At 46.2% G+C, this 20,037-nt stretch overlaps 1 protein-coding gene across 1 annotated transcript in view; it reads right to left on the reverse strand.

Moving 5' to 3' along the window:
• Window positions 1–19,965, reverse strand: part of RGS19 (regulator of G protein signaling 19) — a 63,470-nt gene extending 43,505 nt beyond the window's left edge. Inside the window, exon 1 of the mRNA XM_083360993.1 lies at window positions 19,816–19,965. The gene's annotated coding sequence lies outside the window, so the exon portion shown is untranslated. The remainder of the gene's footprint in view (window positions 1–19,815) is intronic.
• Window positions 19,966–20,037: the final 72 nt, after the last annotated feature.

Genomic DNA, 20,037 nt, shown 5'->3' on the forward strand with positions numbered 1-20,037 from the left:
CTCCGGCAGGCTCGGAAATAAGGGTTTATAAGAAGCCAAACGCAACCTCTGATTTATTGGTTATTCGCCAACCATCCCAGCAAACGCAGGGGGATTCGCTGCGCTGCTCTGCTTCAATTGAGGAGCAGATTTTCAGAGTTGGGGGTGAAATTGTGATGAAGAATCAGAGAGCCAAAAATTAACTGGAAGATTTTGGGCCATCTCCTCTCTCAGCACAGCCAGAATTTTTTTTAAAAAAAAAAAAAGGAGGAGGGGTCCTTAGTGGTCTCTGAGCTTGGTGGTTTTTTTTGCAGATGTTTCATGACCCAACTAGGTAACATCATCAGTCCTAAAGGGGAAGAGGATTTGTGGAGTGGAGAAGGAGGAGGACTGTGGGGTCCTTGGTGGTCTGAGTTTAGTGGTTTTCTTGCAGACATTTTATGACCCAACTAGATAACATCATCAGTGCTAGAAGGAAGTGAGGTCTGTTGAATGGAGGAGAAGAAAAAGGTGAGGAGGAGGAGGAGAACTAGAGTGTTTGTGGTGTTCTCTGAGCTTGGTTGTCTCAAAGATGCCTTTCCCCCCCCAAAAAAAGACAACTGGATTGTCTTTTCCTTGTGTTTTCCATCCAAGCAGCTTCCTCATTTCTGAAGAGTTCGCAGGTGATCACGTGAGCCCAGGTCACCCCAACCGTCGTAAATGTGAGTCATTTGCCCAGCACCTGAATTATGATCCCCTGACCGCGGGGATGCTGCAACGGTCGTAATGGTGAAGAACCGTCATATACGCAACTTTTTCCAGTGCCGCTGTAACTTCGAACCGTCACTAAATGAAGTGTTGTTAAGTCAAGGACTTCACCCAGCCGTCACAGTATTTTGGAAGCAGGAATGACCAGAATGATCAGAACAACAGAGTTGGAAGGGACCTTGTAGGTCATCTAGTCCAACCCCGCCCAACTCTACACCAGGGGTTCTCAAACGTGGCCACTTTAAGACTCGTGGACTTCAACTCCCAGAATTCCCCAGCCAGCATGGCTGGCTGGGGAATTCTGGGAGTTGAAGTCCATGAGTCTTAAAGTGGCCACGTTTGAAGACCCCTGCTCTACACCATTTCTGACAGACGGCAGTCCAGTCTCTTCTTGAAAGCTTCCAGTGATGAAACTCCAGCGCTAAAAGCCTGCTTGGGTGCAATGGGTGACGTTTCCGTACAACTCTTCTGCCAAATTAGCAATTTTTATTAAGAGAGAACGGGAGGGAGGCGTGCTCAATCCTTTTCAGTTCCTCTTTGCTTTCTTCTGAAATCAACTTGACCCAGTCAAGACGATGATCTGATGCAGTGCAAACAAACTCCTTTTGCATAAGCACGGTGGGGTGGGTGGTGTCTCACATCCTCTTCCCTGCTCCTCCCCCTTCAGCTTGCGCTGTGTTTCTGAACTATTTGCAATTTTAAAGAACGGTGGACTTCAACTCCCAGAATTCCTCAGCCAGCCGTACTGGCTGGGGAACTCTGGGAGTTGAAGTACCAGCCTCCTTCAAGTTGAGAAACAACTGTTGCTGCTGGCTGCATTGTGCAATGGGGAGGGAGAGGGCAATCGTTGCAAAAGAGAAGGGGGCTAGGATAGAACAAAGGCCTTCAACGCCAGCAATCGGGAAGATTTCATGAGGACTAGTTCCTTAGCTCTAGAGCAGGCATCTTCAACCTTCAACTCAGGCATGCTGGCTGAGGAATTCTGGGAGCTGAAGTCCACAAGTCATAAAAGGGCCACGTTTGAAGACCCCTGGTCTGCATCCAAGCCCGAAGTTTCATAAAAATGGCCGACTGAGGAATTCTCTGGGAGTTGAAGTCCACAAGTCATAAAAGGGCCCAGTTTGAAGACCCCCCCTGCTCTAGAGCCACAACGCTGAAGTCTTCTCACACAGAGATGCAAATGTCTCTAGCGAACCAAAGACGAAGGCTACCACTTTTATTTCTTGAAACATGCAATTATTAAATCAAAACTCTGCCAAACCAACAGAAAAAAACCAACAAAAACCAAAAAAACAGCTGTTTCATTTTGGCCTGCTGTGTTCTGCTGGTCGTCTCCTGCCTGAAGTCTTATTAATCAGGGTTTTTTTTGGCTCATTGGAGACACACTCCCTTCTCCTTGACTACCTCCACTTCCTTTCTATGGGACATCCCCGGCCAGCCAATTCTGCAGTCAGATTAATTGTCAAATCCCCACAGCTGTGCCTGGAGAATTGGCATGGCCTCAGAAGATCTGAGAGGGAGCTAGGAGTCCTAGCGGTCAACCGCTTAAAATACGAGCCAGCCGTCTGCTGCAGCTGCCAAAAAAGCCAACCTCTAGTCCTAGGCTGCATTAACAGACAGATAGAATCAAGATCATATGAATTAAATAATGCGTTGGCCACACATGGAATCCTGCATCCAGTTTTGGTCACCACGATATTAAAAAAAAGATGTGGAGACTCTAGAAAGAGTACAGAGAAGAGCAACCAAGACGATTAGGGGCCTGGAGGCTAAAACATACGAGGAACGGTTGCTGGAATTGGGTATGTCTAGTTTAATGAGGAGAAGGACGAGGGGGGACATGATAGCAATGTTCCAGTATCTCAGGGGTTGCCCCAAAGAAGAGGGAGCCAAGCTATTCTCCAAAGCCCCTGAAGGCAGGACAAGAAGCAACGGATGGAAACTAATCCAGGAGAGAAGCAACCTGGAACTGAGGAGAAATTTCTTGCCAGTGAGAAGAATTAACCAGTGGAACAACCTGCCTCCAGAAGCTGTGAATGCTCCAACACTGGAAGTCTTTAAGAAGAGACTGGACAGCCATTTGTCTGAAATGGTATAGGGTTTCCTGCCTGAGAAGGGGGTTGGACTAGATGACCTCCAAGGTCCCTTCCAACTCTATTCTGATTAAAGGAGCTTTATTGTTTTTCTTTAGAGCAGGGGTATTCTGTTGTTTTGCTATTCCAAAGGCTAGTCTACCCAAAATATTGTTGCATAGTATTGAGCTATAAGATGGTATCGACTTACATCCCTTAATTTAGTGAGTGACTCTTCAAAGATACGACGACAATGAAAAAAAAGTGATTTATAACCAGTCCTCACACTTATAACCGTAGCAGCATTCCCCACAGGGACATGATCAAAATTCAAGTGCTGGGCAACTAGCCTATATTTCTGACAGTCTCGGCATCCTGGGATCACGTGACCACAGTCTGTGATCTTCCCAACTGGCTTCCAACAACCAGGGGTCTTCAAACTTGGCCCTTTCATGACTTGTGGACTTCAAGTCCCAGAATTCTTCAGCCAGCGTGCCTGGCTGAGGAATTCTGGGAGTTGAAGTCCACAAGTCATAAAAGGGCCAAGTTTGAAGAGCCCTGAGCAAAGCCAATGGGTGAAGACAGATCCACTTAATGACTGCACGATTCATTTAACAATTGCAGCGATACGCTCCACCCCCATGGCAAAGAGGCCGTAAAATCTGGCACAACTCGGTTAACAAGTGTCCTGCTTAGCAAATGGAAATTCTGGGGCCAGTTGAGGTCATGACTGGAGGAGTAGCTGGTTTTAGTTCAGCAAGCTGTGTGAATCTACTCCAGGGGCCTTCAAAGCTGTTCTTTTTATGACTTGTGGACTTCAACTCCCAGAATTCCTCAGCCAGCATGCCTGGCTGAGGAATTCTGGGAGTTGAAGTCCACAAGTCATAAAAGGGCCAGGTTTGAAGACCCCTGATCTTCTAGCCCAATCAAATAAAGGTTAAAACAAACCCTGTTTTAATCATGATCTGCTAAGCTAGTTCCTAATAAACCAGATCCGAATCTAGCCAGGGAGTTACTGCCGCTCACCCGACCGCTATTCCACTGATGTGTCCATTCTCAAGAGCCAAGAAACATTTCTTTGTCATCTCATATTTTTTTTAAACCATATTGGCTTGTTTTTGCTACCAGCATTAATTGCGGTGCATTTACCCAGAGACCATCTGCGAGCCTCTCATTACGAGTCATTCTTCCTGTTAGCAAAAGCAGCTTTGCAAATAAAAGACCGTAAAAGCAATTATCCTGCAAAAATACGCCAACTCACCAACTCTCTATTTGTCATACATGCACCGCCTAAAACGGGTGTTGTTTTTAATTCCCCCCCCCGTTCTCGACACCACCGGCAGAGGTTGTTTTTTTTTTTTTATGAATTACACATTCGAGAAGCTTTTATGAATGAACACGGGGAGTAATTTTCACTTGGCAACTGTTTGTTTACAGGGATTGAATGAACCTCATGCCGAAAGGAAGGCTCAAACTATATGCACAGGAAGTTTTAATGCCTTTTCTCCCATTCCATTTAAATAAGAAGGAAAGATTCTTTATGAGGTTGTAACACACTGGAAAGAGTGCAGAGAAGGGCAATAAGGATGATTAGGGGGCTGGGGGCTATAACTTATGAAGGAAGCCTGCAAGTATTGGGTATGTCTAGTTTAGAGACTCTAGTTTAGGACTCACTGGAGAAGAGCCTAATGCTGGGAAAGATTGAGGGCAAGAGAAGAAGGGGACGACAGAGAACGAGGTGGCTGGATGGAGTCACTGAAGCAGTAGGCGTGAGCTTAAATGGACTCCAGAAGATGGTAGAGGACAGGAAGGCCTGGAGGAACGTTGTCCATGGGGTCACGATGGGTCGGACACGACTTCGCAGCTAACAACAACAACAGTTTAGAGAAAGAAAGCCTAGTGCACAGATGATAGCAGTCTTCCATTATTTGAGGGGCTACCACGAAGAAGAGGGGGTCAACCTATGGAAACTAATCAAGGAGAGAAGCAACCTGGAACTAAGGAGAAATTTCCTAATGGTGAGAACAATTAATTGGTGGAACAGCTTGCCTTCAAAAGTTACAGGTATCATTGGAGGCTTTTAAGAAGAGATTGGACAGCCATTTGTCTGAAATGTTATAGGGTTTCCTGCCTGAGCAGGGGGCTGGGCTAGATGACCTCCAAAGTCCCTTCCAACTCTATTATTATTATTGTTATTGTTGTTGTTGTTATTATTATTATTATTATTAAACTTTTATTCATAAAACATGAAACTCAGTCAACTGAACACTCAAATTGACTGGCGCTAATGGTTGACACGGGTTGCTGCCAGCATCTTAGGTATCATCCAGGTATCTCCTTAAAATGTAAGATGTTCCGAGTAGCGTAGTTTTTTTGTAGCTTTGCTGGAGTTATTGCAGGGAGCTGCAATTTCTTGATATATTTTGCAAAGTTTTTGGACATAATTCCCAGTGCCCAGATGACGATGGGTATCACTGTTACACATTTCATCCATAATCGCGCAGTTTCGATGGCCAGGTCGCGGTATTTCGTAATTTTTTCCCCAGTTCTTTTTCTTCGACTCTGGCATCTCCTGGTACGGCGATATCAATCAACTGTACACTTCGGTTCTCTACGACAGCGATATCTGGCGTGTTGTGTTCCAAATGACTATTATTATTATTATTATTATTATTATTATTATTATTATTATTGATCATTGCAGTCAGCCAGATGTTCAGACTGGATTTGACATTTTGTCTACCTATCGACTCCTTACCAAGGACCTGGGATAAGCAGATGTGAATGTTTGATGATATTACATATATTGTTGCAGGATGGAAGCAGCTCCTAGTAAGGCTGCCTTTTGTAATTGACTAATGGCGAATTTGTCAATGCCAATGGTGTTCAAGTGGTGCTCCAGTTGTTTTGGGATTGCACCTAAGGCTCTGACTCCTCCTATTATTATTATTATTATTATTATTATTATTATTATTATTATTGCCTACCACAAAGAAGAGGGAGTCAAGCTATCCTCCAAAGCACCAGAAGGCAAGACAAGAAACAATAGATGGAAACTAATGAAGGATAAAAGCAACCTGGAATTAAGGAGAAACTTCCTAACGCTGAGAACAATTAATGTCTGGAACCGGTTGCCTTCAGAAATTGTGGGTGCCCATCATTAGAGGTTTTAAAGAAGAGACTGGACAGCCACTTGTCTGAAACAGTTGTAGCATCTCCTGCTTTGGCAAAGGGTTGGACTAGAAGACCTCCAAGTTCCCTTCCCGATCTATTCTGACTGACTGACTTCCAAGGTCCCTTGCAACTCAAGTTATCCTATGTTCTATAACAGCTTGATGGTTTTGTTTGCCTTACAAAAAAGCAGATTCCAGAGGCAGGAAATTGGTCAGAAAATTAAGCTAGGGTGATTTTTGTGCCCCAAAACATGCAGGCTGCAACTGTTCCCATTCACCAGAGCTGGGGAAGATGGGTACTGTAATCCCAACACATCTCTAGGCTGCCAGGAGAATGGGAGATTCTTATCTGCTGCATAGTGAAGCATTTTCATAGCTTCCTCTAACTTGGGGGTTCAAGATCCCCCAAATGTGATTTTTTTTTCAATTTCAAGCATGCTTATTTTTATTTTTTGCATCCAAATGGATCACCTAAAAGATTCTCCCCTTTAGGAAAAGGGAGGATTGATTGTTCCTTGGGAATCAGAAACAGTCCAGTTATAGATGCAACCTACGCATGCTGTTTCCATTTATAAACGCCACTTGAATCCCATCTTAGGAAATAAAAATAGCAAACGAATTATAGTAAAGCACTGAGCTTTTTTTTAAAAAAAACATATAGAGGAGCGAGATCATGACAACCTTGTTGTATCCGTCTTAAATACAGAAAGCTTTTGAAAAAAAATAATAATAACCAAAGAATTATAGTGGATAAAACCATCAGCCTTTTTTAAATTTTTTTTTAAAAAGAAATCCGCAAAAATAAGAGTGTGTGATTGTCCATCCTGTACGATTAAGCCTGCCGCTAACAACTGTGCGCGCATGCGCGCACACACACACTCAGTCTCATTAATCAGAATTAGGAAAACAAAAAAGATTACAAAATTTTGGACACCGAATTCAGACAGTCCTTAACATGTGGTGGACATGTGCAAAAGCAAAATAATAATAATAACAATTTTGGACTAAAATACATACCTGGTTAGAAAAGTTGTTAGGAAAACATGTAGATTTTAAACCTGAACTTTTTTTTAAACTAGGCACAAGGCCAGAAAAAATTGATAAAATGAAATGTGTATTTAACATTTGCATGTATTAACTGCAGCGAGGATTGTATTTGTGCATCCCTGGAAAAGCGAGATTACCCGCGTCGGAGGAAGCGATAATTAAGAAAATATTGGACTGTGCGGAAATGGACAGACTCACATTAAGAATCAAAGATACAGAATACTTTCAAGCATGGAACTTATTTTATCAACGGTTGGGAAAGAGAGTAGGAACTTAACCTTTATGACTATGCAAAAATCAACTCAGACAACACGTTGTTCATTAAGCACAAATGAATTGTAATGATAAAAAAACTAATAAAATATTTAAAACAATAAATTAAAAAAAATTTGGCCGCCTGGCAACTGACTCACATTTATGACGGTCGCAGTGTGCCGGGGTCACGTGATCCCCTTTTGTGACCTTTTGACAAGCAAAGTCAACGGGGAAAGCCAGATTCCCTTAACGACCATGTTACTAACTTAACAACTACAATTAGCCCTCAACTTACAGTAGTTCATTTAGTGGCCATTCAAAGTTGCAACACCACCGAAGGGACTTACAACCGTTTTCACACTTATGACCGTCACAGCCTCCCCACGAACTCCATGATCAAAATTCAGACACTTGGCAACTGACTCACATTTATGACCGTGGGCGTGTCCCAGGGTCATTTAATCCCCTTTTACGACAGTCTCACGAGGAAAGTCAGTGGGGAAGCCAGTTCCACTTAACAACCGTGTAACCAATTTATGAACTGTGGCGACTCACTTAACAAGTGTGGTGACAAAGGCCGTAAAATGGGACAAAACTCAGTTCACAAAGGTCTCACTTAGCGACAGAAGCGTTGGGCTCAATTGCGGTTGTAAGCTGAGGACTACCTGTACGACGATTCACTTAACAACGGTGACAAGAAAGCTCGTAAAATGGGGTAAATCTCACTTAGCAACTGTCTCACTTGGCGATATAAATTTTGGACTCGACTGTAGTCATAAGTCGAGGATTACCTGTATGTCTTCATTACCCCTGTCCCCTCCCAATTTTTCTCTATGGTCCTCTTGATCTTTTTTCTAACTGTCTCCTGACACACCGGGGGATGATTCCACCTCTTCATAAGAAAGGAATGTATAAACGGAACCAGGCTCCATTATGAACCTTTGGATAACACAATGAGCATCACATCTGACATTTTAAACCATCCGCCACTTCATTCAAGCACCGAGTTTGATATTCATGTAAAACTCGCCACAGATCAAAGCCTCCGTCGGCGACTTCTTTCTTTTTCTGTGTGAAGAAAAATTGGCTGAGCCGTGCCTTTATGAACAGAGATGCATGTAAAGGACGACCGACAGTTCTAAAAACAACATATATCAGGGGTGTCGAACTGCCGGCCCGCGGGCCGGAGCGTCACAAAGAAACCGTGCCCATCCCATTGCCGGCAATGGGAAAAAGTTCCGATACGTCATGCGACATCACGTGACGTCGCGGGTTTGACATGTCTAACGTATATGAATAGTGTTCTTCATAAAATTAATTTCCATTCTCCCAAAAAATTAAATTCCATCCTCCCCATTTCAAAAAGTGACTGCTGAATACAAACGATACTAAAATAAAATGAAAAGCAATTATAAATTTGGTCTAGGGCAGGGTTGTTGAACTGCCGGCCCACGGGCCGGACACGTCACACGGAAGCTGCACCCACCCCATTGCCAGCAACGGCAAAACAGTCCCGATACGTCGCGAGTTTGACATGTCTGGTCTAGGGGTTAAGACACCAGGCTAGAATCCCAGGAGACTCTGAATTCTAATCCCGTTTTAGGCATGAAAGCCAGATGGGTGAGTTTGGGCCAATCACCAGGAGACAGTGCGTTTTAGTTCCACCTTAGGTATGAAAGCTGGCTGTTTGGACCAATCAGGAGCTGGTGAGTTCTAGTCCCACTTAGGCATTATTTATTTATTTATTTATTTATTTATTTGATTTGATTTGATTTGTATACCGCCCTTCTCCCTAAGGACTCAGGGCGGTGAACAGTGACATAAGTAACAGAATGCACAAATACAGATATTGAAAACAAATTAAACCCTAATTTTGCCCAAATGCAGAAGATAGTTACCTTAAAACAATAATTACAACAGAACCCGTCAGACCAGACCGGATTGCTCAAACAGATATGTTTTTAGGTCGCGTCGGAAGGAGCGAAGGTCGGGAGCCATCCGGAGCTTAACCGGTAAACGGTTCCATAGGTCAGGCGCGCCCACAGAGAACGCCCTCCCTCTGGGAGCCACCAGACGGCATTCTCCGAACGGTGGAACCCTTAGGAGGCCCTCTCTGCGGGAGCGCACTGGACGGAGGGACGTTGACGCTGGCAGCAGGTGATTCCTAAGGTAGAGCAGGTTGGGTGACTTAAGAGTCAATAGCAGGAGACTGTGAGTTCTAGTCCCGCCATAAGACACGAAAGCCGGCTGGGTGACCTTCATCACCATGAGCCGTGGTGGCGCAGTGGTTAGAAGGCAGTATTGCAGGCTAACTCTGCCGACTGCCAGTTGAGCCCGGCTCAAGGTTGACTCTGCCTTCCATCCTTCCGAGGTCGGTAAAAATGAAGACCAGATTGTTGGGGGCAAATATGCTGACTCTGTAAACAGCTTAGAGAGTGGGCTGTAAAGCACCGTGAAGTGGCATATAAGGGCTATCGCTACCTGGTGGGATCAAGAAAAAGGGCCTTCTCCGTGGTGGCTCTCTGCCAGTGGAACATCATCTTTGAGGAAATAAGGTTGGACCCCACCCTGACCATCTTGCCAAAGGCCTTGACTACGTGATTTGCCATCTGGCCTGGGGATTCCAAGGCGATACGGAGCCCATCAAGTGGTTGGCTTGATCAGTGTGGCTGGTGGGCTGTGGCAGCAGTTGATTGGGTTTTGTACTGGGGATTTTGCTCTGTAAGCTGTCCAGAGCCACTATGAGTTGGGTGGCCATCTAAATTAATTGTATCTCCATCATCTATTCATCCATCCATCCATCCATCTATCATCAATCATCCATATGTATCATCTACCTATCTCTCTGTCATCTATCATCCATCCATCTCTATCGTCACCTATCATCCATCTCCCTCCCTCCATATATCCATCCATGCATCCAATTCCCTCCTTTCCATCACCTATCATCCATTCACCTCTCTCCCTCCATATATCTATCCATCCATTTCCCTCCTTCCCTCATATCCATCCATCTCTGTCACCTATCATCCATCCACCTCCATCTATCCATCTACCTCCTTCCCCCCATATATCCATCCATTTCCTTCCTTCCCTCATATCCATCTCTATCGCCTATCATCCATCCACCCACCTCCTTCATCTATCTCTACCACCTATCATCCATCCACCTCCATCTACCTCCTTCCCTCCATATATCCATCCATCCATCCACCTCCTTCCTTCCCTCATATCCATCCACCCACCCGCAACAACCTTCCAGTCCTCCACTTTCTCACAGCTCTTTGCCCCGTCAGTTAGGACCTCCTAGCTGGATCTTCTGCCAAGAAGTGGAAGAGCAGGTGACCGAGAAAGAGGCTGCCGTAATGGAATGTGCGGATGTCCTTGGGGGAGGAAGGGCAGAGATGCAGCCTAGGAAACCATGAGACCCAAGAGGCAGAAGCCCCCAGGGGCTGAAAGAGCCGAGAAAAGAAGCACAGGAAAGACCCATCCCAACGGATCAAACACTTCAGTGGCAGTGGGACATTTACGCCTTCAGACTCACAGATTCTGTTAAATGAAGCCTTGGAATAAAGTAGAATCAGCTCATCTAATCCTGTTTCCTGTCTGGTTTACTTGGGACAGCTGCTGAGAATTCTCTGGGGGATCTAAGGGCCGAGATCTAAGATCTTGTGGAGACCACACATGTGGTCTAATCTTGGACTCTTATGACCTGCTTCAATCTCTATGAGCAGAGAAGTCACTGTAGCCAGAGGCAAAGGATCAAGGAACAGAAGACCACATTGGTCTTCGGGAAGAAAAAATATCTATTCCCAAATATTATTGTTCTTCCTATTCCGGAGGCTTTTTGGGATGGTGTCAACACTTGGTCGTCTTGTTGTTTGGTACAGGTAGTCCTCGACTTACGATGATCGAGCCCAACATTTCTGTTGTCAAGTGAGACATTTGTTAAGCACGCTTTGCCCCAGGAAATTTCTCCTTAGTTCTAGGTTGCTTCTCTCTTTGGTCAGTTTCCATCTTTTGCGTCTTGTCCTGCCTTCTGGTGCTTTGGAGAAATAGTGTTTGGGCCATTAAGTTGTCCCTGCAACCGAGCAAAAAACCCACAACAGAGTACCGACAACAGGACCCCCAGATTGCCTTACTCCAAGAGTTGACCAATCCCGAATTAAACCTCCATCCTCACCTAATTACTGTTCCCTGCATCCGTGCTTTTCTGGGCACCCTGCATTTTGGCCAAATGCAAAAAGCAAAACAATTATTATTAGAAGGGAGCTGCCAAACCACCATTCCCATTTTTGCTTGTTGGCAGCAAACCAATCACAGCAGTGGTCTGAGAATAATGGTCAGTTCGAATCCCACATTTCTCACCCTGTCCCCAAACTCTTCAGAGCTGCAGTCTCATACGGGTAGCCTGCAACGTACGACCGCAACTGAGGCCGACCTTTCGTCGTTAAGCGAGTTTTGTCCCGTTTTACGACCTTCCTGGCCACCGTTGTGAAGGGAATCACTGCAGGTGCTCAGTCAGTAACATGGTTGTTAAGTGAATCTGGATTCCCCATTGTCTTTGTCTGTCCAAAGGTCACAAAAGGGGATTGCACGACCCGGGGGGGGGCACTTGCAACCGTCACAAAATGGGGCAAAACTCACTTAACAACTGTCTTGCTTAACAACAGAAATTTCAGGCTCAGTTGCGGTCGCAAGTCGAGGACTGCCTATACTTGGGAACTTTCTTCAATTCTGTCATTCAGATCAGCGCTGGGGAAAATGGCTTTGGCCTCTACAATTATTGCTGACTATAATTACTGTGTTATTATTGAAACAGCTCATTACCGAAAGGCCAAAGGGGTTACAATCTCAACAGAGCAGCTGCACTTATACGATAATCCTAGACCACATATTAGTCTCTGTATTAAAAGATTATTATTTTTGCTGATATGCTTCCAGCGTTAAAACTCTTTTGGGAAAGAAAACTAAACATAAAAAAGAAGGCTTAGAATCATGAGCAATGTAAGCCCTTAATAATGGTCAGACACTAATAAAAGCCACTATAGTCTTAGCGACTACCTGAACCCAATGTTGTGTAGTGTACACGAGGAGTAGTGCGTTGTCGCTTCACAGCCCACTTCAAACTCATTACTGAATTGCAAAGGAAATCTTGATTTAAGTGACCAATTGTGCGGCTGAACGCCCCTTATTCCCACCTGCCAATTAAACTGTCAAGAGAGTGATGTCATTTGCTGAATGACGTCATCCTACAAACACCACAGTTTAAACGACGCCGACACAAATAGTTGTAGAAAAGTTGGTTAGTTGTGTGCAAACCCTGTTGTAAAAATTGCCGAATTTCTTGGGCGGGGTGCGTGTGTTTCATCATAACCTTGTTTCTAGCTTTGCTCAACACACCGAATTGTATATAGTACTAAAAAAAATCTCGTGCCTGTAAACTTTTAAGTGGGCGAAACAGCGCATCACAGGGCAAAACCCTTTCAACGATGGTACCACAAGCTTACAAACTGGGTAAACTTACATAAACGAATCCGAACTCCAGGACGTAGAGTAGAATGATCGCAAAGCATTTGATGACAGAATAGAAAACAAATGTTTTGACTGCGTGCTATACAGCTCAACGTGAGCTACTTCCAAGGAAAATCTGTCTCTATTTTGGGAAGGTCCACACTACGACTTGAAAGTTTATGACACCACTTCACAAAGGGAGAGGCTAAAAGGCCTTCAACGGTGTTTAAAAAAAAAAAAAAAGAGGCATCCTTCATTTTGTCTCTTCTGCAAGCGCCATTTAGCTGATGATGGAATTCAAGAAAGCCAGTAGGGTATATTCAGCTCGGATAATAAGATTTTATTTTATTTGCCCAGGCAAGACTGGGATAAATGTCACCCAATTTCTTCCATTCATTTGCAGGCGGCTTTTCGTTGTCTTGCAAAATATACCCTTCTGACAAGCTGCAAAATCTCTTTTCTCTCCTGAACTACAATAGCCAGGACTCCCAGCAAGCAGTCTGGGGGTGGGTGATGGGAGGTATAGTCCAAATACATCCAGAATGGGTCAAATGAGTTGTCTTAAAGCAATGTTTCTCAACCTTGGCAGCTTTAAGAGGAGCGGACTTCAACTCCCAGAATTCCCCAGCCAGCAACGCTGGCTGGGGAATTCTGGGAGTTGAAGTCCGCTCCTCTTAAAGCTGCCAAGGTTGAAAAAAGCTAATAGTCAACTTATGATCACAATTCCCTCAATTTCTGTTTGCTAAGTGGGACATTTCTTGCCACAGTTGTTAAGCGAATCTGGCTTCCCCATTGACTTTGCTTTTCAGAAGGTGGCAAAAGGGGATATCCCATGACCCCGGGACACCGTCATAAATACGAGCCAGCTGCCAAATATCCGAATTGCGATTGCGTGACCATGGGCACGTTGCAATGAAAAATGGGGCACAAGCTACTCTTGTTCAGCGGCATTGTAACTTCGGTCATTAAATAAGCCGCCGTACGTAGAGAATCGCCGGTATTCCATGCAGCCGTTATAATCCTTCTAATGTCTTATTTTCAACTGACTTTGCAACTATAGATAGCTCTCGATTTACGACCTCCTCAACTGAGCCCCAAATTTCTCTTGCTAAGTGAGACATTTGTTACGTGGATTTTTGTCCCATTTCACCACCTTCCTTGCCACCATTCTTAAGTGAATCACAGCAGTTGTTAAGTTGGCAACACACGACTGTTAAGTGTGTTATCTGCACTCCCCTCGTTGCAGCTGGGACGCTGCAACCGTCACAAATGTGAGTCGGTTGCCAAGCATCTGCCTGTAAATCACAGGGCCGTGGGGGGGTGCTGCAACGGTCGTAACTGTGAAATACAGTCGTAAGTCATTTTTTACAGTGCCGCGGTAGCTTCGAATGGCCACTAAACGAACAAGATGTATTCACTTAACACCTAGCCAGCTTAACCCAGAGAATGCCGGAAGACAGGAATGGTCCAAGGCAGTAGTAGTAGTAATAATAATAATGTTGGAAGGAACCTTGGAGGTCATCTAGTCCAGCCCCGTTCAGGCAGGAAGCCCTATACCATTTCTTGTGGCTTAACCATTAGTGATCCCTCTACTAAGCCATCTGCTTTTGGCCTGATTTACTTTGGTTGAAACTGAATAAAATTAGGTGCGATGCTCGAAGAATTCCCTCTGCCCTGTGTCACGCACAAAAGATTCCCCTTCTTTGCTATTGTGGTGCTGATATGCAGACTGTTTTAACATATTGTGCAAGACTGGACACACCGTACATTCTCCGGTTCCTTAGAACAGGGGTCCCCCAACACTCGGTCCGTGGACCGGTACTGGGCCACAGCACGCCAGCAACCGGTCCACACAAACAAGCAAAGCCCCATCCGTGGGATGCAGGCAGCACACAAAACCACACAACCTCCGATCCGTGGAAAAACCTTTCTCCACGGAACTGGTCCCTGGTGCCCAAAAGGTTGGGGGCCTCTGGCTTAGCCTTAAAAGATCTATACAAAGCAACGCCAGAGGCGATCCCCTGCATAGCTGAATTGGACATCCAGTTACGAGGCCACTGTGATACCCCGATAGAATTTTTGTTTAAAATTATCTTGACTGTGTTTATCTGCAGAAAAACAGAGTTGAAAGGGACCTTGGAGGTCTTCTAGTCCAACTCCATGCTCAGGCAGGAAATCCTGTACCATTGCAGACAAATAGTTGTCCAATCTTTTGTTAAAAACCTCCAGTGTTGGGAGCGCTCACAACTTCTGGAGGCAAGTAGTTCCACTGATTAACTTTCTGTTAGGAAATTTCTCCTTATTTCTAGGTCACTTCTGTCCTTGACTGGTTTCCATCCATTGCTTCTCGTCCTGCCTTCAGGTGCTTTGGAGAATAGCTTGACTCCCTCTTCTTTGGGGCAGCCCCTGAGATATTGGAAGACTGCTGTCATATCACCCCTAGTCTTTCTCTTCATTAGATTAGGCATATACAATTCCTGCAATTGTTCTTCTTATGTTTTAGGCTCCAGTCCCATAATCATCTTTGTTGCTCTTCTCTGCGCTCTTTCTAGAATCTCAACGTCTTTTTTTTAATATCGAAACTGGAGGCGCCGTCTGCAAGAAAGCCACCAAACTCAGACAGCAGCATGTACTCCTCCTTCAACCCTGAGCTATAAATATTCTCTTCTAAATGTCTAGGGTAGATTCTTCTTTTTTTTTTCCAAAAGGCAACTGTACTTTCTTGATGTTTTCTTCTCCTTGCAAAACGTTTAGCTTCTTAGAACTGAAATTTCTTCAGTTCTTAGTCAACTCTTTTGCCGGTTAGAAACGAAGAAGCTTCTTGGATGAGAAGCGAAAATGTTTTCAAAGGAAAAAACCAAGAAAATCCAGTTGGAATTTTGGAAAAAGCACTTCTGGGTCTTCGACCGGTACTTTATGGTTTATTTTATTTATTAGACCTATACTGTAGGGTGGCTGGATGGAGTCACTGAAGCAGGAGGCGTGAATCTAAATGGACTCCAGAAGATGGTAGAGGACAGGAAGGCCTGGAGGAACGTTGTCCGTGGGGTCGCGATGGGTCGGACACGACTTCGCAGCTAACAACATTGTAGAGGTCTCCAACCTTAGCAACTCTAAGACTTCAGGACTTCAACTCCCAGAATTCCCCAGCCAGTCTTGTTGGCTGGGGAATTCTGGGAGTTGATGTCCACACATCAAGACTGAGAAACACTGAAATTCTTTGCCCCAGACGTCAAAATGGAACAAGTGACACCCAAACACTGCGAACGGGGACATTTCTAACCCTGTGGCTGACCAGTGGCCTTTTTAATGAGTCATACGCCTTGACACTGACGGCTTCCAATTTTAATCGGCTGCACCAGCATCGCCATTATCATCACACATACAAACACATACGCACCAAAGCACTTCTGTTCTTTTAATTGCCTCCTTGTCTAGCCACTGGCCATTCCTGGCTAAAACCGAGCTCCATCTGGAACTGCGATGTTGTCAAAAAGAGTGCCAAATGAGACAAGCCACGATATGCACACTCAGGGGTGTGTGTGCAAGATGTTAAGGGTGGGCCCATTTTTCCACAACCGATGCCTTCCTGTTGCACTGAACAGCGCATTACTAAGGCCACACCTGAAATACTGCATCCAGTTTTGGTCACCCCAAGAAGAAGAAAAATAAAAAGATATTGAGAGCTTGGGAAAAGTGCAGAGAAGAGCAATTAAGATGATTTAAAGGCCTGGAGACTAAAAAATAGGAAGACCGGCTGCAGAGTTTGGGTTTGGCTAGTCTAGAGAAAGGAAGGACTGGGAGGGGGGGGGGACACGATAGCAGTATTCTAGTATTTGTGGGGCTGTCACAAAGAATGGAGCGGAGTGGAATGGAATAGAACAGAATCTGGAAGGGACCTTGGAGGTCTTCTAATCCAGCCCCCCTGCACAAGTAGGAGAACCTACCATTTCAGACAAGTGGCTGTCCAGTCTCTTCTTATAAACCTCCAGTAATGGAGCACTCACAGCATCTGAAGGCAAGCTGTCCCACTGGTTAATTGTCTTCACTGTTAGGAAGTTTCTCCTTAATTCCAGGTTGCTTCTCTCTTTGATTAGTTTCCAACCGTTTGTTTCTTGTCCTGCCCTCTGGTGCTTTGGTGAATAACGTGACCCCCCTCTTCTTTGTGGCAGCCCCTCAAATACTGGAACTCTGCTATCATGTTACCCATTTCTTCTTTTCTTTAGACTAGCCCACAGGTCTGCAACCCGTGGCTCTGGAGATGCATGCGGCTCTTTCAGCCATCTCCTGTGGCTCCCAGTCCTCTGCCATGTGCAGTCCAAAAAAAAAAGTGGGACTAAAAAAGTTCAACCAATCAATTCAAATATGCAGGGTAGGTGCATATCTTGCCTTGGCTCCACTCTTCAGTCAAACCCTGTTCTGCGCATGCGCGCATGTACGCGCATGCGCACACATTTTTTGCGGCTCCCAGTTTTTCCTTTTGTGAGGGAACCGGTTCCGAGTGGCTCTTTCACTGTTTCAGATTGCTGACCCCTGGACTAGCCAAACCCAAGTCCTGCATTCTTTCTTCGTATGTTTTAGTCTCCAGGCCTTTGATCATCTTAGTTGCTCTTCTCTGAATTTTTTCCAAACTCTCAACATCTTTGTTTTTTTTTTTTTTTAGTATGGTGACCAAAATTGGTTGCAGTATTCCAGGTGTGGTCTTCGCTAGGGTTTTATTAAAGCGGTGCTAATACTTTGCGTGATCTTGATTCGATGCCTCTGTTTATACAGGACAAGAAACAACGGATGGAAACTATTCAAGGAGAAAATCAGCCTGGAATGAAGGAGAAACATCCTGACAGTGAGAACAATTAATCAGTGCAACAGATGCTGTGAGTGCTCCATCACTGGAGGTTTATAAGAAGAGACTGGACAGCCACTTGTCTGAAATGGTATAGGTCCTCCTGCATGAGCAAGGGGCTGGACTAGAAGACCTCTTAAGGTCCCTTCTGTTCTGATTATATTGCATGAAAATGAAAGAGACTTTGCATTTGTTTAGGCCCGAAAAGCAGAACCTCGCTCACAGGCGGCTAAGGCCCTTGAACCTCAAATCCACCAGGATTTAATGTGCTGCGGGAGCATTGCCCTCATCTGAATAGGATCAATCCTCCGATCTATGTATGCCCTGTCAGAATAATTTGATGCTGCAACAGCCCTGTAAAAAGCATGAAAGCCGATTCGGCTATTTCCCACCGGGCCCTTACAAATCCGCCAAGGTGTGAAACAATATCAGAGGTTCCTCGGGGATCGGTGAGGGATGATGACAGCCTCCTAACACCAGATCCCTTCCAAAACAACAGATTCCCCCTTGAAGCAGGCAAGGCAATAGAACTGCCTAACTGGATTCCACCTTGCTCAAAAAAAAAAAAAAAAAAAAAAGCAGCCATCACGACAGGCAGCCTAGGGCAGCGTTTCCCAACCTTAGGAACTTGAAGATGCGTGGACTTCAACTCCCAGAATTCCCCAGCCAGCATAGCTGGCTGGGGAATTCTGGGAATTGAAGTCCACGCATCTTCAAGTTCCTAAGGTTGGGAAACGCTGCCCTAGGGCGAGGGAAGCCTTGCATTTAAAAGGGGGGGTGTCTCCTCGTGAGGAAGGAAACCCCAGATTGGGGACGAGGGAGGGAGGGAGTGTGTGTGCGTGTGGGTGGAGGGAGGGAAACGGGGGGGGGGAAATCCCCGCCTGCAATCCCCGTGCAAGATTTCCTGCTTGCAAAAAAAAAAGAAAAAAGAAAAAGAAAAAAATGGGCGATCGCTTCTGCCTCTCTTGCAAAGGCAGGGATTTCTCCGGCGGAGGATGCCAGCAATCCAAGGGGGGGGGCGTGCAAGGAAGGGAAACCCCCCCACCCTTCTCGGAGCATCCGGGATGGGGAAACCCCCCTGACTTCTTTTTTTTTCCCTGCAAGGGGAGGGACGGGGGGTGGGTGGGTGGAAAGGAGGAAGGAGGCGGCGCAGAAGCAGCGGGCCAGATTGCAGCCCAGCCCCAGAGAAGGGGAAGGGAGAGCCGGTTGGAGAAGGCGTCTTTCCCACCCCCACCCACCCACCCACCCACCCCCCGTGCAAAAGCTGCCAGCCACGCGACACGCGGGTCAAGCGGTAACCCCGGGCAAAGGAGGAGAGGGAGTGGCGCGCGGCAAACTTGCAAACCCGGGTCGGAACGGGCTCTTGCAACCTGGCGCCCGGGGACGCCTTGTCGACTGCCCGGCTTTCTGCCACCTTCCTCCTCCTTCTTCTTCTCCTCCTCTTCCTCCTCCCTCTCTGCCGCGCACTGCTCGCAAGGCGCTGCGCACATGGCTTTGATTAGGAGGCTGCGCGGCTTCCTAGCCCGGCGGGATCGCAATGCAAGGGCATCCCCCCTTCCCCTCCCTTCCCCTCCCCTCCCCTGCCCGGTTGATCCTCCTTGCCAGCCCCCACCCACCCACCCACCCACCCCGGGCTTGCAAGCAGCATGCATCCGAGAACGGGGCTCCTCGCCTCTCCGTTGCAAGCGGGCACACTTGCTGCATTGGCCGGGAAGTGTGTGCGCGCGTGTGTGTGTGTGTGTGTGCATGCGTGTGTCTGTCTGTGTGAGACTTGGTCGCCTTCCCCCTTGTGCCCCCCCCTCCCTCCCCGGGGGCTGATTCAAGACACCAAGCGAATCCTCCGCTGCAGCAAAGCAGCGATACAGGAAGAGGACCCGGGCGCGGTGTGTGTGTGTGTATATGTGTGTGTGTGTGTGTGGGGGGGGTGGGGGGGTTTGATTTAAAAGGCAGGCTCTCCTTTCAGTCCGGTCCTCCCGCTTCCAGCACCCCCACCAGGGAACATCCCTTCCTCTCTCTTTCCCACCCCCTCCCCCAAATCTCCCCGAGAGCTCCCTATCCCGAGAACCAGACTCGCTGCTTTCCCTCCGCATCGATCGCGAGTTTGGCAAATTCTCTTTCCCCCCCCCCCCTCCACACTTCAAAAAAAAAGAAAAAAGAAAAAAAAGGGCTGGACCCCCCTACTCACCTCCCCTGCATCCGCGCTGGCCGAAGCTCGGCGCATCCGTGCCTCGATTTCCCCCTCCTCGCTTTTGCTTTTTTTTTTTTTTTGGCTTTTCTTCCAAAATGCTCCAGATTCGACACCCCTTGGAGCCAAGAGGAGGGAAGCCGGGCTGGGCGGGGGGGGGGCAGGGGGGGAAAGAAAGAGACAAGCGTCGGAAAGCAAGCTTTTTTTTTTTTTTGAAAGAAA

The sequence above is a fragment of the Vipera ursinii genome, assembly GCF_947247035.1.
Source record: "Vipera ursinii genome assembly, chromosome: 3".
Taxonomy (NCBI): domain Eukaryota; kingdom Metazoa; phylum Chordata; class Lepidosauria; order Squamata; family Viperidae; genus Vipera; species Vipera ursinii.